We start from the raw sequence: 15,429 nt of genomic DNA on the forward strand, positions 1-15,429 counted from the left end.
CACACATGTGCATACAGCCCAATGACCTCCGACAGTCGTGCCACCTGGTGGGTAGTAACCCCAAGCACATATACATGACAGGTTGGGTGACCACGGAACCCTTTCCCTTACAGGACCCAGGTGTGAATTGCAGATTTACGGAATAAAAGTTTCCACAATCTGCTGCCTGTCAGAGTTCTGCGGGAAATCCGCCTGGGCCCCTGAGCCCAAGGAGCGATTTTAACCCGGCCCGCCCGGTGAGCACGGTGCCGGCCTGAGGCTCCCATGGACAGGGGCATTGGAAAGTGTGATTATTGGGGAGAGAGGGAGGGTGGCCTCTGCCCGCCGCAGGCATTTCCCCAACATGGAGAGCTCTGGATCCTGGAGCAGCATTCCGAGCCCGCGCCAGTGTCACTCAGGGAGGGGCCAATCACCGGTGTCACTGGGAGAAGAGCCAATCGCCAGTGTCACTGGGTGAGGAGCCCAATCTCCAGTGTCACTGGGTGAGGGGCCAATCGCCAGGCCGGCAGCAACATGTAGCCGTGAGCAGCATGGGCAGAAGGCCCCGCTCACTCTCCTTCCCCGCCCAATCAGGCCCCTCCCAGGCTCTTCCCCAGCCGAGGCTGCTCTCCACCCCTCCCAGGCTCCTCCCCTTCGACCTAGTCTCCTCCCCCAACTCACCCCGCCTTATCAGGCTCCTCCCCTCCCTCCCAGGCTCCGCCCCCGTCCCGCTCTACAGCCCAGGCCCCTCCCCTCCCTCCCAGGCTCCGCCACCGTCCCGCTCTACAGCCCAGGCCCCTCCCCGCACTGCCTTTCCGGCCGATGCTCCTCCCGAATCCGGCCCCACCAGATCAGGAGCCGCCCTTCCGGCCCAGGCCTCCCGCCACCATTGGCTCGGAGCCGCCAATGCTCACTCACCCGGCTCCAACCGCCCGTATTCAAATCGCAGCTCGAGCACGCCTCCCGCTCCCGCTCCCGCCGCCAATCAGCCCGGGTCACGTGGGCTGCTATCACCGCCGCCATTAGCTGAGAACCGCGCGTTCAGTGCCTGCTGTCTTGGAAAGTGGTCCCGAGCGAGATCCGGAGAGAGAGAGGGGCTGGAGATTGTCCCCCGCTTCCCACACACAGTGAGTGAGAGACTGTAGATTGTCTCCCGCTCCCCACACACAGTGAGTGAGAGACTGGAGATTGTCCCCCGCCCCCCACACACAGTGAGTGAGAGACTGGAGATTGTCCCCCGCCCCCCCACACAGTGAGTGAGAGACTGGAGATTGTCCCCCACTCCCCACACACAGTGAGTGAGAGACTGGAGATTGTCCCCCCACTCCCACACACAGTGAGTGAGAGACTGGAGATTGTTCCCCGCTCTCCACACACAGTGAGTGAGAGACTGGAGATTGTCCCCCCGCCCCCACACACAGTGAGTGAGAGACTGGAGATTGTCCCCCGGCCCCCCCACACACACTGAGTGAGAGACTGGAGATTGTCCCCCCGCTCCCCACACACAGTGAGTGAGAGACTGGAGATTGTCCCCCCGCTCCCCACACACAGTGAGTGAGAGACTGGATATTGTCCCCCCGCCCCCCCACACACACTGAGTGAGAGACTGGAGATTGTCCCCCCGCCCCCACACACAGTGAGTGAGAGACTGGAGATTGTCCCCCGGCCCCCCCACACACACTGAGTGAGAGACTGGAGATTGTCCCCCCGCTCCCCACACACAGTGAGTGAGAGACTGGAGATTGTCCCCCCGCTCCCCACACACAGTGAGTGAGAGACTGGAGATTGTCCCCCCGCCCCCCCACACACACTGAGTGAGAGACTGGAGATTGTCCCCCCGCCCCCCCACACACACTGAGTGAGAGACTGGAGATTGTCCCCCCGCCCCCCCACACACACACTGAGTGAGAGACTGGAGATTGTCCCCCCGCCCCCCCACACACAGTGAGTGAGAGACTGGAGATTGTTCCCCCGCCCCCCCCCCCCCCACACACACAGTGAGTGAGAGACTGGAGATTGTACCCCACTCCCACACACAGTGAGTGAGAGACTGGAGATTGTACCCCACTCCCCCCACACACAGTGAGTGAGCGACTGGAGATTGTACCCCCGCCTCCAGTGAGTGAGAGACTGGAGATTGTCCCCCCGCTCCCCACACACACAGTGAGTGAGAGACTGGAGATTGTACCCCACTCCCCCCACACACAGTGAGTGAGAGACTGGAGATTGTCCCCCACTCCCCACACACAGTGAGTGAGAGACTGGAGATTGTACCCCACTCCCACACATAGTGAGTGAGAGACTGGAGATTGTACCCCACTCCCACACATAGTGAGTGAGAGACTGGAGAGTGTCCCCCCGCCCCCCACACACACAGTGAGTGAGAGACTGAAGATTGTACCCCACTCCCACACACAGTGAGTGAGAGACTGGAGATTGTACCCCACTCCCACACACAGTGAGTGAGAGACTGGAGATTGTCCCCCGCCCCCCCACACAGTGAGTGAGAGACTGGAGATTGTCCCTCCGCCCCCCCACACACAGTGAGTGAGAGACTGGAGATTGTCCCCCACTCCCCCACACACAGTGAGTGAGAGACTGGAGATTGTCCCCCCGCCCCCACACACAGTGAGTGAGAGACTGGAGATTGTCCCCCGCCCCCCCACACACAGTGAGTGAGAGACTGGAGATTGTCCCCCCGCCCCCCCCCCACACACACTGAGTGAGAGACTGGAGATTGTCCCCCCGCCCCCCCACACACACTGAGTGAGAGACTGGAGATTGTCCCCCCGCCCCCCCCCCACACACAGTGAGTGAGAGACTGGAGATTGTACCCCCGCCCCCCCCCACACACAGTGAGTGAGAGACTGGAGATTGTCCCCCCGCCCCCCCACACACAGTGAGTGAGAGACTGGAGATTGTACCCCACTCCCACACACAGTGAGTGAGCGACTGGAGATTGTACCCCACTCCCACACACAGTGAGTGAGAGACTGGAGATTGTACCCCACTCCCCCCACACACAGTGAGTGAGAAACTGGAGATTGTACCCCACTCCCACACACAGTGAGTGAGAGACTGGAGATTGTACCCCACTCCCACACACAGTGAGTGAGAGACTGGAGATTGTACCCCACTCCCACACACAGTGAGTGAGAGACTGGAGATTGTACCCCACTCCCCCCACACACAGTGAGTGAGAGACTGGAGATTGTACCCCCGCCCTCCCCACACACAGTGAGTGAGAGACTGGAGATTGTACCCCCGCCCTCCCACACACAGTGAGTGAGAGACTGGAGATTGTCCCCCGCTGCCCACACACAGTGAGTGAGAGACTGGAGATCGTCCCCCCGCCCCCCACACACACACAGTGAGTGAGAGACTGGAGATTGTCCCCCGGCCCCCCCACACACAGTGAGTGAGAGACTGGAGATTGTCCCCCGGCCCCCCCACACACAGTGAGTGAGAGACTGGAGATTGTACCCCCGCCCCCCCCCACACACAGTGAGTGAGAGACTGGAGATTGTTCCCCCGCCCCCCCCCCCCCCCCCCACACACACAGTGAGTGAGAGACTGGAGATTGTACCCCACTCCCCCCACACACAGTGAGTGAGAGACTGGAGATTGTACCCCACTCCCCCCACACACAGTGAGTGAGAGACTGGAGATTGTACCCCACTCCCACACACATGTGAGTGAGAGACTGGAGATTGTACCCCACTCCCCCCACACACAGTGAGTGAGAGACTGGAGATTGTACCCCACTCCCACACACATGTGAGTGAGAGACTGGAGATTGTACCCCACTCCCCCCACACACAGTGAGTGAGAGACTGGAGATTGTACCCCCGCCCTCCCACACACAGTGAGTGAGAGACTGGAGATTGTACCCCCGCCCTCCCACACACAGTGAGTGAGAGACTGGAGATTGTCCCCCGCTCCCCACACACACAGTAAGTGAGAGACTGGAGATTGTACCCCACTCCCACACACAGTGAGTGAGAGACTGGAGATTGTCCGCCCGCCCCCCCACACACAGTGAGTGAGAGACTGGAGATTGTCCCCCCGCCCCCACACACAGTGAGTGAGAGACTGGAGATTGTCCCCCCGCCCCCACACACAGTGAGTGAGAGACTGGAGATTGTACCCCACTCCCCCCACACACAGTGACTGAGAGACTGGAGATTGTCCCCCCGCCCCCCCCACACACAGTGAGTGAGAGACTGGAGATTGTACCCCACTCCCCCCACACACAGTGAGTGAGCGACTGGAGATTGTACCCCACTCCCCCCACACACAGTGAGTGAGCGACTGGAGATTGTACCCCCGCCCCCAGTGAGTGAGAGACTGGAGATTGTCCCCCCGCTCCCCACACACACAGTGAGTGAGAGACTGGAGATTGTACCCCACTCCCACACACATGTGAGTGAGAGACTGGAGATTGTACCCCACTCCCCCCACACACAGTGAGTGAGAGACTGGAGATTGTCCCCCCGCTCCCCACACACACACACAGTGAGTGAGAGACTGGAGATTGTACCCCCGCCCTCCCACACACAGTGAGTGAGAGACTGGAGATTGTCCCCCGCTCCCCACACACACAGTGAGTGAGAGACTGGAGATCGTCCCCCCGCCCCCCACACACACACAGTGAGTGAGCGACTGGAGATTGTAGCCCCGCCCCCAGTGAGTGAGAGACTGGAGATTGTCCCCCCGCTCCCCACACACACAGTGAGTGAGAGACTGGAGATTGTCCCCCACTCCCCCACACACACAGTGAGTGAGAGACTGGAGATTGTACCCCACTCCCACACACATGTGAGTGAGAGACTGGAGATTGTCCCCCGCTCCCCACACACACAATGAGTGAGAGACTGGAGATCGTCCCCCCGCCCCCCCACACACAGTGAGTGAGAGACTGGAGATTGTACCCCACTCCCACACACACAGTGAGTGAGAGACTGGAGATTGTCCCCCGGCCCCCCCACACACAGTGAGTGAGAGACTGGAGATTGTACCCCCGCCCTCCCACACACAGTGAGTGAGAGACTGGAGATTGTCCCCCACTCCCACACACAGTGAGTGAGAGACTGGAGATTGTACCCCCGCCCCCCCACAGACAGTGAGTGAGCGACTGGAGATTGTACCCCACTCCCCACACACAGTGAATGAGAGACTGGAGATTGTACCCCCGCCCCCCCCACACACAGTGAGTGAGAGACTGGAGATTGTACCCCACTCCCCACACACAGTGACTGAGAGACTGGAGATTGTACCCCACTCCCCCCACACACAGTGAGTGAGAGACTGGAGATTGTACCCCACACTCCCCGCCCCCAGTGAGTGAGAGACTGGAGATTGTACCCCACTCCCCCCACACACAGTGAGTGAGAGACTGGAGATTGTACCCCCGCCCTCCCCACACACAGTGAGTGAGAGACTGGAGATTGTACCCCCGCCCTCCCACACACAGTGAGTGAGAGACTGGAGATTGTCCCCCGCTGCCCACACACACAGTGAGTGAGAGACTGGAGATCGTCCCCCCGCCCCCCACACACACACTGTGAGTGAGAGACTGGAGATTGTCCCCCGGCCCCCCCACACACAGTGAGTGAGAGACTGGAGATTGTCCCCCGGCCCCCCCACACACAGTGAGTGAGAGACTGGAGATTGTACACCCGCCCCCCCCCACACATAGTGAGTGAGAGACTGGAGATTGTTCCCCCGCCCCCCCCCCCCCCACACACACAGTGAGTGAGAGACTGGAGATTGTACCCCACTCCCCCCACACACAGTGAGTGAGAGACTGGAGATTGTACCCCACTCCCCCCACACACAGTGAGTGAGAGACTGGAGATTGTACCCCACTCCCACACACATGTGAGTGAGAGACTGGAGATTGTACCCCACTCCCCCCACACACAGTGAGTGAGAGACTGGAGATTGTACCCCCGCCCTCCCACACACAGTGAGTGAGAGACTGGAGATTGTACCCCCGCCCTCCCACACACAGTGAGTGAGAGACTGGAGATTGTCCCCCGCTCCCCACACACACAGTAAGTGAGAGACTGGAGATTGTACCCCACTCCCACACACAGTGAGTGAGAGACTGGAGATTGTCCGCCCGCCCCCCCACACACAGTGAGTGAGAGACTGGAGATTGTCCCCCCGCCCGCACACACAGTGAGTGAGAGACTGGAGATTGTCTCCACGCCCCCACACACAGCGAGTGAGAGACTGGAGATTGTACCCCACTCCCCCCACACACAGTGACTGAGAGACTGGAGATTGTCCCCCCGCCCCCCCACACACAGTGAGTGAGAGACTGGAGATTGTACCCCACTCCCCCCACACACAGTGAGTGAGCGACTGGAGATTGTACCCCACTCCCCCCACACACAGTGAGTGAGCGACTGGAGATTGTACCCCCGCCCCCAGTGAGTGAGAGACTGGAGATTGTCCCCCCGCTCCCCACACACACAGTGAGTGAGAGACTGGAGATTGTACCCCACTCCCACACACATGTGAGTGAGAGACTGGAGATTGTACCCCACTCCCCCCACACACAGTGAGTGAGAGACTGGAGATTGTCCTCCCGCTCCCCACACACACACACAGTGAGTGAGAGACTGGAGATTGTACCCCCGCCCTCCCACACACAGTGAGTGAGAGACTGGAGATTGTCCCCCGCTCCCCACACACACAGTGAGTGAGAGACTGGAGATCGTCCCCCCGCCCCCCACACACACACAGTGAGTGAGCGACTGGAGATTGTAGCCCCGCCCCCAGTGAGTGAGAGACTGGAGATTGTCCCCCCGCTCCCCACACACACAGTGAGTGAGAGACTGGAGATTGTCCCCCACTCCCCCACACACACAGTGAGTGAGAGACTGGAGATTGTACCCCACTCCCACACACATGTGAGTGAGAGACTGGAGATTGTCCCCCCGCCCTCCCACACACAGTGAGTGAGAGACTGGAGATTGTCCCCCGCTCCCCACACACACAGTGAGTGAGAGACTGGAGATGGTCCCCCCGCCCCCCCACACACAGTGAGTGAGAGACTGGAGATTGTACCCCACTCCCACACACACAGTGAGTGAGAGACTGGAGATTGTCCCCCGGCCCCCCCACACACAGTGAGTGAGAGACTGGAGATTGTACCCCCGCCCTCCCACACACAGTGAGTGAGAGACTGGAGATTGTCCCCCACTCCCACACACAGTGAGTGAGAGACTGGAGATTGTATCCCGCCCCCCCACAGACAGTGAGTGAGCGACTGGAGATTGTACCCCACTCCCCACACACAGTGAATGAGAGACTGGAGATTGTACCCCCGCCCCCCCCACACACAGTGAGTGAGAGACTGGAGATTGTACCCCACTCCCCACACACAGTGACTGAGAGACTGGAGATTGTACCCCGCCCCCCCCACACACAGTGAGTGAGAGACTGGAGATTGTCTCCCGCTCCCCACACACAGTGAGTGAGAGACTGGAGATTGTACCCCACTCCCCACACACAGTGACTGAGAGACTGGAGATTGTCCCCCGCTCCCCACACACAGTGAGTGAGAGACTGGAGATTGTACCCCACTCCCACACACACTGAGTGAGAGACTGGAGATTGTCGCCCCGCCCCCCCCCCACACACAGTGAGTGAGAGACTGGAGATTGTCCCCCCGCCCCCCCCACACACAGTGAGTGAGAGACTGGAGATTGTATCCCACTCCCACACACAATGAGTGAGAGACTGGAGATTGTACCCCGCCCCCCCCACACACAGTGAGTGAGAGACTGGAGATTGTCCCCCCGCCCCCCCACACACAGTGAGTGAGAGACTGGAGATTGTCTCCCGATCCCCCACACACAGTGAGTGAGAGACAGGAGATTGTACCCCACTCCCCCCCACACACAGTGAGTGAGAGACTGGAGATTGTACCCCCGCCCCCCCACACACAGTGAGTGAGAGACAGGAGATTGTACCCCACTCCCCCCCACACACAGTGAGTGAGAGACTGGAGATCGTACCCCCACCCCCCCACACACAGTGAGTGAGAGACTGGAGATTGTCCCCCACTTCCACACACACAGTGAATGAGAGACTGGAGATTGTACCACCGCACCCCCACACACAGTGAGTGAGAGACTGGAGATTGTACCCCACTTCCACACACACAGTGAGTGAGAGACTGGAGATTGTACCCTCGCCCCGCCCACACACAGTGAGTGAGAGACTGGAGATTGTCCCCCACTCCCCCCCACACACAGTGAGTGAGAGATTGGAGATTGTACCCCCGCCCCCCCCACACACAGTGAGTGAGAGACTGGAGATTGTACCTCACTTCCCCACACACAGTGAATGAGAGACTGGAGATTGTACCCCACTCCCCCCACACACAGTGAGTGAGAGACTGGAGATTGTCCCCCACTCCCACACACAGTGAGTGAGAGACTGGAGATTGTACCCCCGCCCCCCCACAGACAGTGAGTGAGCGACTGGAGATTGTACCCCACTCCCCACACACAGTGAATGAGAGACTGGAGATTGTACCCCCGCCCCCCCCACACACAGTGAGTGAGAGACTGGAGATTGTACCCCACTCCCCACACACAGTGACTGAGAGACTGGAGATTGTACCCCACTCCCCCCACACACAGTGAGTGAGAGACTGGAGATTGTACCCCACACTCCTCGCCCCCAGTGAGTGAGAGACTGGAGATTGTACCCCACTCCCCCCACACACAGTGAGTGAGAGACTGGAGATTGTACCCCCGCACTCGCCACACACAGTGAGTGAGAGACTGGAGATTGTACCCCCGCCCTCCCACACACAGTGAGTGAGAGACTGGAGATTGTCCCCCGCTGCCCACACACACAGTGAGTGAGAGACTGGAGATCGTCCCCCCGCCCCCCACACACACACAGTGAGTGAGAGACTGGAGATTGTCCCCCGGCCCCCCCACACACAGTGAGTGAGAGACTGGAGATTGTCCCCCGGCCCCCCCACACACAGTGAGTGAGAGACTGGAGATTGTACCCCCGCCCCCCCCCACACATAGTGAGTGAGAGACTGGAGATTGTTCCCCCGCCCCCCCCCCCCCCCACACACACAGTGAGTGAGAGACTGGAGATTGTACCCCACTCCCCCCACACACAGTGAGTGAGAGACTGGAGATTGTACCCCACTCCCCCCACACACAGTGAGTGAGAGACTGGAGATTGTACCCCACTCCCACACACATGTGAGTGAGAGACTGGAGATTGTACCCCACTCCCCCCACACACAGTGAGTGAGAGACTGGAGATTGTACCCCCGCCCTCCCACACACAGTGAGTGAGAGACTGGAGATTGTACCCCCGCCCTCCCACACACAGTGAGTGAGAGACTGGAGATTGTCCCCCACTCCCCACACACACAGTAAGTGAGAGACTGGAGATTGTACCCCACTCCCACACACATGTGAGTGAGAGACTGGAGATTGTACCCCACTCCCCCCACACACAGTGAGTGAGAGACTGGAGATTGTCCGCCCGCCCCCCCACACACAGTGAGTGAGAGACTGGAGATTGTCCCCCCGCCCGCACACACAGTGAGTGAGAGACTGGAGATTGTCTCCCCGCCCCCACACACAGTGAGTGAGAGACTGGAGATTGTACCCCACTCCCCCCACACACAGTGACTGAGAGACTGGAGATTGTCCCCCCGCCCCCCCACACACAGTGAGTGAGAGACTGGAGATTGTACCCCACTCCCCCCACACACAGTGAGTGAGCGACTGGAGATTGTACCCCACTCCCCCCACACACAGTGAGTGAGCGACTGGAGATTGTACCCCCGCCCCCAGTGAGTGAGAGACTGGAGATTGTCCCCCCGCTCCCCACACACACAGTGAGTGAGAGACTGGAGATTGTACCCCACTCCCACACACATGTGAGTGAGAGACTGGAGATTGTACCCCACTCCCCCCACACACAGTGAGTGAGAGACTGGAGATTGTCCCCCCGCTCCCCACACACACACACAGTGAGTGAGAGACTGGAGATTGTACCCCCGCCCTCCCACACACAGTGAGTGAGAGACTGGAGATTGTCCCCCGCTCCCCACACACACAGTGAGTGAGAGACTGGAGATCGTCCCCCCGCCCCCCACACACACACAGTGAGTGAGCGACTGGAGATTGTAGCCCCGCCCCCAGTGAGTGAGAGACTGGAGATTGTCCCCCCGCTCCCCACACACACAGTGAGTGAGAGACTGGAGATTGTCCCCCACTCCCCCACTCCCCCACACACACAGTGAGTGAGAGACTGGAGATTGTACCACCACTCCCACACACATGTGAGTGAGAGACTGGAGATTGTCCCCCCGCCCTCCCACACACAGTGAGTGAGAGACTGGAGATTGTCCCCCGCTCCCCACACACAGTGAGTGAGAGACTGGAGATGGTCCCCCCGCCCCCCCACACACAGTGAGTGAGAGACTGGAGATTGTACCCCACTCCCACACACATGTGAGTGAGAGACTGGAGATTGTACCCCACTCCCCCCACACACAGTGAGTGAGAGACTGGAGATTGTCCCCCGGCCCCCCCACACACAGTGAGTGAGAGACTGGAGATTGTACCCCCGCCCTCCCACACACAGTGAGTGAGAGACTGGAGATTGTCCCCCGCCCCCCCACACAGTGAGTGAGAGACTGGAGATTGTCCCCCACTCCCCACACACAGTGAGTGAGAGACTGGAGATTGTCCCCCCACTCCCACACACAGTGAGTGAGAGACTGGAGATTGTTCCCCGCTCTCCACACACAGTGAGTGAGAGACTGGAGATTGTCCCCCCGCCCCCACACACAGTGAGTGAGAGACTGGAGATTGTCCCCCGGCCCCCCCACACACACTGAGTGAGAGACTGGAGATTGTCCCCCCGCTCCCCACACACAGTGAGTGAGAGACTGGAGATTGTCCCCCCGCTCCCCACACACAGTGAGTGAGAGACTGGAGATTGTCCCCCCGCCCCCCCACACACACTGAGTGAGAGACTGGAGATTGTCCCCCCGCCCCCCCACACACACTGAGTGAGAGACTGGAGATTGTCCCCCCGCCCCCCCACACACACACTGAGTGAGAGACTGGAGATTGTCCCCCCGCCCCCCCACACACAGTGAGTGAGAGACTGGAGATTGTTCCCCCGCCCCCCCCCCCCCCCCACACACACAGTGAGTGAGAGACTGGAGATTGTACCCCACTCCCACACACAGTGAGTGAGAGACTGGAGATTGTACCCCACTCCCCCCACACACAGTGAGTGAGCGACTGGAGATTGTACCCCCGCCTCCAGTGAGTGAGAGACTGGAGATTGTCCCCCCGCTCCCCACACACACAGTGAGTGAGAGACTGGAGATTGTACCCCACTCCCCCCACACACAGTGAGTGAGAGACTGGAGATTGTCCCCCACTCCCCACACACAGTGAGTGAGAGACTGGAGATTGTACCCCACTCCCACACATAGTGAGTGAGAGACTGGAGATTGTACCCCACTCCCACACATAGTGAGTGAGAGACTGGAGAGTGTCCCCCCGCCCCCCACACACACAGTGAGTGAGAGACTGAAGATTGTACCCCACTCCCACACACAGTGAGTGAGAGACTGGAGATTGTACCCCACTCCCACACACACTGAGTGAGAGACTGGAGATTGTCCCCCCGCTCCCCCCCCCCCCCACACACAGTGAGTGAGAGACTGGAGATTGTCCCCCGCCCCCCCACACAGTGAGTGAGAGACTGGAGATTGTCCCCCCGCCCCCCCACACACAGTGAGTGAGAGACTGGAGATTGTCCCCCACTCCCCCACACACAGTGAGTGAGAGACTGGAGATTGTCCCCCCGCCCCCACACACAGTGAGTGAGAGACTGGAGATTGTCCCCCGCTCCCCCACACACAGTGAGTGAGAGACTGGAGATTGTCCCCCCGCCCCCCCCCACACACACTGAGTGAGAGACTGGAGATTGTCCCCCCGCCCCCCCACACACACTGAGTGAGAGACTGGAGATTGTCCCCCCGCCCCCCCCCCACACACAGTGAGTGAGAGACTGGAGATTGTACCCCCGCCCCCCCCCACACACAGTGAGTGAGAGACTGGAGATTGTCCCCCCGCCCCCCCACACACAGTGAGTGAGAGACTGGAGATTGTACCCCACTCCCACACACAGTGAGTGAGCGACTGGAGATTGTACCCCACTCCCACACACAGTGAGTGAGAGACTGGAGATTGTACCCCACTCCCACACACAGTGAGTGAGAGACTGGAGATTGTACCCCACTCCCACACACAGTGAGTGAGCGACTGGAGATTGTACCCCACTCCCCCCACACACAGTGACTGAGAGACTGGAGATTGTCCCCCCGCCCCCCCCACACACAGTGAGTGAGAGACTGGAGATTGTACCCCACTCCCCCCACACAGTGAGTGAGCGACTGGAGATTGTACCCCACTCCCCCCACACACAGTGAGTGAGCGACTGGAGATTGTACCCCCGCCCCCAGTGAGTGAGAGACTGGAGATTGTCCCCCCGCTCCCACACACATGTGAGTGAGAGACTGGAGATTGTACCCCACTCCCCCCACACATGTGAGTGAGAGACTGGAGATTGTACCCCACTCCCCCCACACACAGTGAGTGAGAGACTGGAGATTGTACCCCACTCCCACACACATGTGAGTGAGAGACTGGAGATTGTACCCCACTCCCCCCACACACAGTGAGTGAGAGACTGGAGATTGTCCCCCCGCTCCCCACACACACACACAGTGAGTGAGAGACTGGAGATTGTACCCCCGCCCTCCCACACACAGTGAGTGAGAGACTGGAGATTGTCCCCCGCTCCCCACACACACAGTGAGTGAGAGACTGGAGATCGTCCCCCCGCCCCCCACACACACACAGTGAGTGAGCGACTGGAGATTGTAGCCCCGCCCCCAGTGAGTGAGAGACTGGAGATTGTCCCCCCGCTCCCCACACACACAGTGAGTGAGAGACTGGAGATTGTCCCCCACTCCCCCACACACACAGTGAGTGAGAGACTGGAGATTGTACCCCACTCCCACACACATGTGAGTGAGAGACTGGAGATTGTCCCCCGCTCCCCACACACACAATGAGTGAGAGACTGGAGATCGTCCCCCCGCCCCCCCACACACAGTGAGTGAGAGACTGGAGATTGTACCCCACTCCCACACACACAGTGAGTGAGAGACTGGAGATTGTCCCCCGGCCCCCCCACACACAGTGAGTGAGAGACTGGAGATTGTACCCCCGCCCTCCCACACACAGTGAGTGAGAGACTGGAGATTGTCCCCCACTCCCACACACAGTGAGTGAGAGACTGGAGATTGTACCCCCGCCCCCCCACAGACAGTGAGTGAGCGACTGGAGATTGTACCCCACTCCCCACACACAGTGAATGAGAGACTGGAGATTGTACCCCCGCCCCCCCCACACACAGTGAGTGAGAGACTGGAGATTGTACCCCACTCCCCACACACAGTGACTGAGAGACTGGAGATTGTACCCCACTCCCCCCACACACAGTGAGTGAGAGACTGGAGATTGTACCCCACACTCCCCGCCCCCAGTGAGTGAGAGACTGGAGATTGTACCCCACTCCCCCCACACACAGTGAGTGAGAGACTGGAGATTGTACCCCCGCCCTCCCCACACACAGTGAGTGAGAGACTGGAGATTGTACCCCCGCCCTCCCACACACAGTGAGTGAGAGACTGGAGATTGTCCCCCGCTGCCCACACACACAGTGAGTGAGAGACTGGAGATCGTCCCCCCGCCCCCCACACACACACTGTGAGTGAGAGACTGGAGATTGTCCCCCGGCCCCCCCACACACAGTGAGTGAGAGACTGGAGATTGTCCCCCGGCCCCCCCACACACAGTGAGTGAGAGACTGGAGATTGTACACCCGCCCCCCCCCACACATAGTGAGTGAGAGACTGGAGATTGTTCCCCCGCCCCCCCCCCCCCCACACACACAGTGAGTGAGAGACTGGAGATTGTACCCCACTCCCCCCACACACAGTGAGTGAGAGACTGGAGATTGTACCCCACTCCCCCCACACACAGTGAGTGAGAGACTGGAGATTGTACCCCACTCCCACACACATGTGAGTGAGAGACTGGAGATTGTACCCCACTCACCCCACACACAGTGAGTGAGAGACTGGAGATTGTACCCCCGCCCTCCCACACACAGTGAGTGAGAGACTGGAGATTGTACCCCCGCCCTCCCACACACAGTGAGTGAGAGACTGGAGATTGTCCCCCGCTCCCCACACACACAGTAAGTGAGAGACTGGAGATTGTACCCCACTCCCACACACAGTGAGTGAGAGACTGGAGATTGTCCGCCCGCCCCCCCACACACAGTGAGTGAGAGACTGGAGATTGTCCCCCCGCCCGCACACACAGTGAGTGAGAGACTGGAGATTGTCTCCACGCCCCACACACAGCGAGTGAGAGACTGGAGATTGTACCCCACTCCCCCCACACACAGTGACTGAGAGACTGGAGATTGTCCCCCCGCCCCCCCACACACAGTGAGTGAGAGACTGGAGATTGTACCCCACTCCCCCCACACACAGTGAGTGAGCGACTGGAGATTGTACCCCACTCCCCCCACACACAGTGAGTGAGCGACTGGAGATTGTACCCCGCCCCCAGTGAGTGAGAGACTGGAGATTGTCCCCCCGCTCCCCACACACACAGTGAGTGAGAGACTGGAGATTGTACCCCACTCCCACACACATGTGAGTGAGAGACTGGAGATTGTACCCCACTCCCCCCACACACAGTGAGTGAGAGACTGGAGATTGTCCTCCCGCTCCCCACACACACACACAGTGAGTGAGAGACTGGAGATTGTACCCCCGCCCTCCCACACACAGTGAGTGAGAGACTGGAGATTGTCCCCCGCTCCCCACACACACAGTGAGTGAGAGACTGGAGATCGTCCCCCCGCCCCCCACACACACACAGTGAGTGAGCGACTGGAGATTGTAGCCCCGCCCCCAGTGAGTGAGAGACTGGAGATTGTCCCCCCGCTCCCCACACACACAGTGAGTGAGAGACTGGAGATTGTCCCCCACTCCCCACACACACAGTGAGTGAGAGACTGGAGATTGTACCCCACTCCCACACACATGTGAGTGAGAGACTGGAGATTGTCCCCCCGCCCTCCCACACACAGTGAGTGAGAGACTGGAGATTGTCCCCCGCTCCCCACACACACAGTGAGTGAGAGACTGGAGATGGTCCCCCCGCCCCCCCACACACAGTGAGTGAGAGACCTGGAGATTGTACCCCACTCCCACACACACAGTGAGTGAGAGACTGGAGATTGTCCCCCGGCCCCCCCACACACAGTGAGTGAGAGACTGGAGAT

The 15,429-nt window shown here is 59.6% G+C and overlaps 1 protein-coding gene across 2 annotated transcripts in view; it reads left to right on the plus strand.

Moving 5' to 3' along the window:
* Positions 1-973: 973 nt before the first annotated feature.
* Positions 974-15,429, plus strand: part of LOC139275856 (coiled-coil domain-containing protein 122) — a 214,165-nt gene continuing 199,709 nt past the window's right edge. For both annotated transcript variants that reach the window (XM_070893063.1, XM_070893064.1), the window contains exon 1: positions 974-1,106. The gene's annotated coding sequence lies outside the window, so the exon portion shown is untranslated. The remainder of the gene's footprint in view (positions 1,107-15,429) is intronic.

The sequence above is a fragment of the Pristiophorus japonicus genome, chromosome 11, assembly GCF_044704955.1.
Source record: "Pristiophorus japonicus isolate sPriJap1 chromosome 11, sPriJap1.hap1, whole genome shotgun sequence".
Classification (NCBI taxonomy): domain Eukaryota; kingdom Metazoa; phylum Chordata; class Chondrichthyes; family Pristiophoridae; genus Pristiophorus; species Pristiophorus japonicus.